Genomic DNA, 6127 nt, shown 5'->3' on the forward strand with positions numbered 1-6127 from the left:
CGGAGCCATGGTCGCAGGAGACGCCGAGCTCTCCTGCACGGGCTCGACTCTTGCCAGCATCATTGCCGGCCCGCCATCCACGTCAGCCTGGACGAGGTTTGCCGTTGCCGCGGCTGCCTCGTCGGCTTTCCTCTTGTGGCAATCCCGGATCCAGTGACCCGGCCGGCATGTTGCAGTAGCGGCACTTGCCACCGTTGCCAGCGCCTCGCCCTGCTTGGCTTGGCCTGCAACCGCGGTTGCCGCCACCGCTCTGGGCGCGGCCTCCTCCTCTGCCGTGACCTCTGCTTCCCGTGGGGGCGCCTCCCCCACTGCCGGAAGAGCCGTCGCGGCCGCGCTGCTGAAGCTGCGCGTCCCACTGCTCCCTGGTGAGCAGTAGTTCGCCGCCAGCACGGTTGTTGGCGTCGTCGCCACGCTCCTCGACGACCTTCAGCCGCCCTACCAGCTCCTCGATCGTCATGGTGGAGAGATCCACCAAGCTCTCGATGGACCAGGCCAGTTGCTTGTACTGCCTGGGGACGACGCGGAGAAACTTGAGAATCACCATCTTGTTGTCGATGGGATCTCCGAGCGTTGCGAGCTCGTTGACGAGACCTTGCAGCCGCAAGGCGAAGTCGTCGACTTGTTCACCGGCCTTGAACCGGATCTCCTCGTACTGGAGGCGCAAGGTCTGGGCCTTCGACTCCCGTACGCGCTCCACGCCGATGCGCAGAGTCTTGATGGTCTCCCATGCTTCCTTGGCCGTCTTCTTGGCGCCAAGGGTGAGCACCATCTCCTTTGGGACGGAGCGCAAGATCGCCTCCATCGCCAGCCGGTCCTCCTCGTACTCGACATCGCCGGTTTCCACGGCTTTCCACATATGCCGCGCCTCCATGATGACTTTCATCATGACCGACCAACTGGGGTAGTTGGTCCGCGTGAGGAGGGGGAAGGAGGTGCTGGACATGCCCACGTCTTGCACGGAGCGTGGCGCACCCAGCTCACTTCCCGGCCTGCCTCGCAGCGCGAGCGCGTCCGCCGCACGGGTGTCCTCAGCCGAGCTCTGCTCGGCGGTCTTGGAACCGTCATCGGCGACGCCTCCTTTCGGCTTATGCTTCGGCATAACCCAAGGCTCTGATGCCAATTGTTAGCCCAGAACTACAAGCAACTAACTCTCACTTGTACTCTAACAGAGGAAGCCTAGCTAACCAGCGGCTGCACACAAGCTGTTCTTACTCTCCCTCGCACTCACGAACAGCTGAACTCACACACACTGGAGTACTAGTTGAGAAGTTGAGCACACACATGTAGTACAACACTTGAGGCTGGATGGGTTCGAAAAATGAAATGGCCTAGCTTACAACGATGGGTATCGGCCCTATATATAGTGTAATGAACCGACTATACTACGCATAGGCTGACGTCAAGCAAGTGAATTACGTCACTGCTGACCTCTTACTACTTAGCTACTAAGGCAGGCCTGCTGCTCTTGCAAGTAAATTCTTTTTTACTTGCTGCCGTGCCGACATGCAGCCATGCATGCATCTGAGACGTAAATGCTGCTGCTGCTGTTGTGTGAATCGCAAGACCAAGTTTGACTCAACACTAACAACTCTGGAATCTCTGGACTTGAGCAGCGAGGGAAGAATTGGGCCAGAGCGGCTCTGAAGGCACCCGCCTGATCGTGCACGACCGCCCCTCCTCCCCCGTTGCCTGTTACAGAGGATAGCGCCCCATCCACGTTAACCTTAACCCAGCCGTGCTCCGGAGGCATCCATTTTTCCGGTGGTGGCTTGATCGTAGACCTGGCCGCCTTCTTCACAGCTTCACTCCATTCATCCATGAATCTAGACACTGATGCAGCAATATCCGGTGCTGCCTTGATTCGGACACCGTCCCGCGTCTCATTCCGTGCAAGCCACAGGCCATAGATACCCTGCATAAGCATCTCATTCTCTTCGTCCTTTGCGTCTCCCATCCAGTTCTTGAGCCATCTCCCCACCTCATGATTAGTGACAACCCCGTCAGGCGGGCAAGCAGCAGCCACACTTCTCTTATCCGCAAGCTCCTTCCAAAATAACCTAGAGTGATAGCAGCTCCAGAAACGATGAGCCAAGGTCCCCTCCCTTCCACAGGATGCACAGAAGATGCCCGGCTTGATTCGCCGCCGATGGAGCTCAGACCCATTGGCCAAGCCGTTCGTCATGAGCCTCCAGGTATGCACCTTGATTTTGTTTGGCACATGAGGCCGCCCTCCTCCGATCCATAGCTAAGTGGTAAGCAGAGCGGCCACTTTTTGTATAGTTCCATGCCATAAAATCCTCCATGCCCGCTCCTCCAACAGGAATTTTCTTAATATCCTCGGCATCATCCGCTGTAGACATGGCCTCAACCTTTTCATCATTCCAGCCACCCCCATCTGCAGTGAGCAAGTCTGCTACCCGGAGATGCTCTAAGGTGCCTACCTTCACACAATGTTCCCCTTGGAAACGTGACGCCATGTCGCAGGGCTGTTAGTATCACAGTAAAGATAAGGAAATAATCCACAAAAACAACATTCATACAAATACAACAACTCACAGAACAAGAGTGATGTGATAAAGATGCAACTCATATGAATAAGCGAATAAATTTAGACAGGTAAGAATACATGTTGCTTTTCCTGAAAAAAATAAATATTCACTAATATGTATTAATGAAAAAAATTAAAATGACAATTTGCTTTTCCTGATATTTTTTTGGAATAGTTACTGAACTAATTATATTGAAATATTCAGTACAATAATTATTTCTATTTTTTTAATCTTGGGGTTATTTCTAATTTTGTCAGAAATGATAATATAGTATTATGACCTATTTATGGTACAGTACCGAAAATCAAACATCCATATTTCATAGTAGATATATGCATTACACAATACCCTGCCTGCCTTAACATGTGGCGGTGGCGCGGCGCTAGGGGACAATATGCAGGGGAATTTCTTTAATTTCTATGTACCACCAGGGGTCCTATATATATACCCCCTATTGGCGCTAGGGGACTCGCGCGCCGGTGTCGCAGGTCACGCCAGAAAAGAAGCAGTGTGCAGGCGAGGGCGCGGCCGGATCCCAGTCTCCGAGCGCGGTGGCGTTGCTGGTGGTGACGAGGGAAGCCTTGAGCTTCCCAAGGGCGTAGACGTCGCGCTCTGGGGATGCGGAGGAGGACGTTGTGCGGAGGAGGAGGAGGATGAAGACGACGAGGAAGGGAGGCATTGTTGTGAGAGTCTAGACTGGAGACTGGCCTCGAGAGCTAGCGGAGGAGGCTGGAATGTAAGGGGCAATAAAGGATTCGAACGAATCGAGGATGGCGGGGACGGCGTGCAAGACTAGCAAAAGTGGTCTCGCTGGGTGATTTGGGTGGATGTCACGGCCGGCTGCCGTCACCAAACTTCCCATGAACCTCATTGGGTTTCCGGTGATTCGGTGGGTGGCGCGTGTCAAGGGAGTCAAGGAACCTTTTCACATCATTTTAGACTTTCAGAGCCTGGGTAGATTTCTTTGTTCTTTTTTTTTTTAAAAAAAAGGGAAAGACCCTTCTTTGCGTTTGCATTGGAGTGATCGCAATGCACACAGCCATGATTGGCATATAGATGATAATCCTCTTTATATATTTAGACAATTGTGGGCTATAAGCTTGCTTACATGACATTTTGTCTATGTAAAAAAGAGATATAAGACAAAAAAGGACGAATTGGACTCTAATACAAGAGCCAGCCCTTACACGTGCTCTTAGAAAAAAATGACTAAATGAGAGGAAAGCGACGGAGAGAAAGTGAAAAAAATCACTAGCCTAAGAGTCAACCTTATAGTCTATCCTATTGTTTGATTGAATAATATTGCTAGCTCTTACTGACATGGTAATCTTATATACTCAGTTGTTGGCTATATTATTAATCATGCACTTAACGACACTTGACGCATACCCACATGCTAGTATTTATGAATTCGAGATAAAAGACATCTTTTTTCCTTTAACTAGCAAATAGGCTTGCGCAAATGCAAGGACAACACCATTGTACTTAGTTCATATTTAAAATGCGCAGGCAGCATAGTTCAAGAACACCTTTTCTAAAAAACATAGTTCAAGAACTGAGAAGAAATTTTAATTTCAAGAAATTACTATTTGAACTTGAAGACTACTCCCTCCGTTTCTAAATATTTGTCTTTCTAGATATTTCAACAAATGACTACATACGGAACAAAATGAGCGAATCTACACTCTAAAATATGTCTATACACATCCGTATGTGATAGTTCATTTGAAATCTTAAAAAAAACAAATATTTAAAAACAGAGGGAGTAATAATTAACTCAATATCATAATAACCAAGGAAACTACCTCGCACGCTCTCTTTTGCACCTAGGGCTCATTCAATTTTTTAGAAGATAGTCCTTAGGCTACAGAAAAATATATTTTTGTCTTGTGCTTACATATACGTCGTCGAGAATTTCATATCGATACAGTGGTCGCAGTTGCCACTGATTACGAGTACGCGTGTACGCCGTTAGATTGCTTACTAAATCTCCTCAACATATGTAAGCATTCTCCTATTTTTGCTGCCCTTCGCCTTCACATGTAATGTAAACTTATTAGTGGCAAGGCGAAGGTGGAGAGGTGGAGTGCAGACACTGAATGCATATGTTCGTTTCTCACATGGACGCTCGTGCACTACTCACTCACACGATCATCTTGTCTATCCATCATCGTGTCAATGTGTCATGCCAAGGCTTGTATCCACCGAGCCGTTAACGGCCGATTTGCCTCACGCCGTCACATCTCTCACCACGTGTCCACTTTGCCATGTCAAAATGAGGTTGAAATTTTGGTCGATGTTTTTTACCATTGTCAATAGTTTCATGCGGTGCATTTTTTCTCATGATTTCTATTCTGGCGTATTTTTTTTGCTAATTAGAACAATATTGCGGTGGTTTTATGCATTTCACTCTCTCCTCCTCCTTTTTCCCACGAACCGACTTATCCAAAATTTAAAATCATAAAAATATCTTTAGCTAAACTTAGAATAGTACTCCCTCTGTAAACTAATATAAGAGCGTTTAGATCACTAAAGTAGTGTTCTAAACGCTCTTATATTAGTTTACGGAGGGAGTACATGGCTAGTCTTGGTTCCTAAGATGGGCAGGTGGCGCGTCGATGAGTAGCTGTCACTGGTGCAAAGTGGTAGCATTTGCAACTGATTAGATTCCTTTCTAAACTCCTCGACAAATGTAAGCATTCTCCTATTTTTGCTGCCCTTTGCCTTCGCATGTAATGTAAACTTATTAGTGGCTAGGCGAAGATGGAGAGGTGGAGTGCGGACACTGAATTCCTATGTTCGTTTGTCAGATCGACGCTGGTGCACTACTCATTCCCATAATCATCTTGTCTATCCATCATTATGTCAATGTCTCATGCCAAGGCTTGTACCTGCCGAGTTCGTGCGGTGCATTTTGTCATGATTTTTATTGTGGCGTATATTTTTTTTTTTGCTAATCAAAACAATATTGTGGTGGTTTTATGCATTTCACTCTATCCTCCTCCTTTTGCTGCCCTTGGCCTTCATATGTACGCGCTTATCAGTGGCAAGGTGAAGGTGGCGACGTGGAGTGCGGACACTGGACTCCTGTGTTCAACTGCTACGTGCTAAATCTGGTCGTAAGGAAGAGATTGGACTCCCACCATCATCATGTCGGTTCATGTGTTAGTGTGTCATGCACGCTCGTACAGTGGCTGGGCTGAACGGTGGACAGGGTGGTCCATGGACCACCCTGTACATCGGCCCGATACTTGAGTATACCTGTAAGAAAAAATTAACCAGACCACTGTGCACATCTAGACCTAAGCCCAAAAATTATGAATCTGATAACTAGCTCGCTCGTTACTTCCTACGTTCTAGGTCTACGCTTTACCCAAGAAACATTCCCTCGTATGCTTAAAGCAGTTTTTTTTGTACACTAGAGGATGGACTTGATCACTCAAAGTATCCAACCGAACGCACCGCGACGGCAAACCCTAGCGTTCAGCGTGATAGAATCCGATGACGCATTGTGCCAGGTAGCCATAAGGCGGAGGAACGCCAGTGAGGCGGATGAGTAGTAATGCATGCACATGGGT

The sequence above is a fragment of the Triticum aestivum genome, chromosome 3B, assembly GCF_018294505.1.
Source record: "Triticum aestivum cultivar Chinese Spring chromosome 3B, IWGSC CS RefSeq v2.1, whole genome shotgun sequence".
NCBI classification, from domain to species: domain Eukaryota; kingdom Viridiplantae; phylum Streptophyta; class Magnoliopsida; order Poales; family Poaceae; genus Triticum; species Triticum aestivum.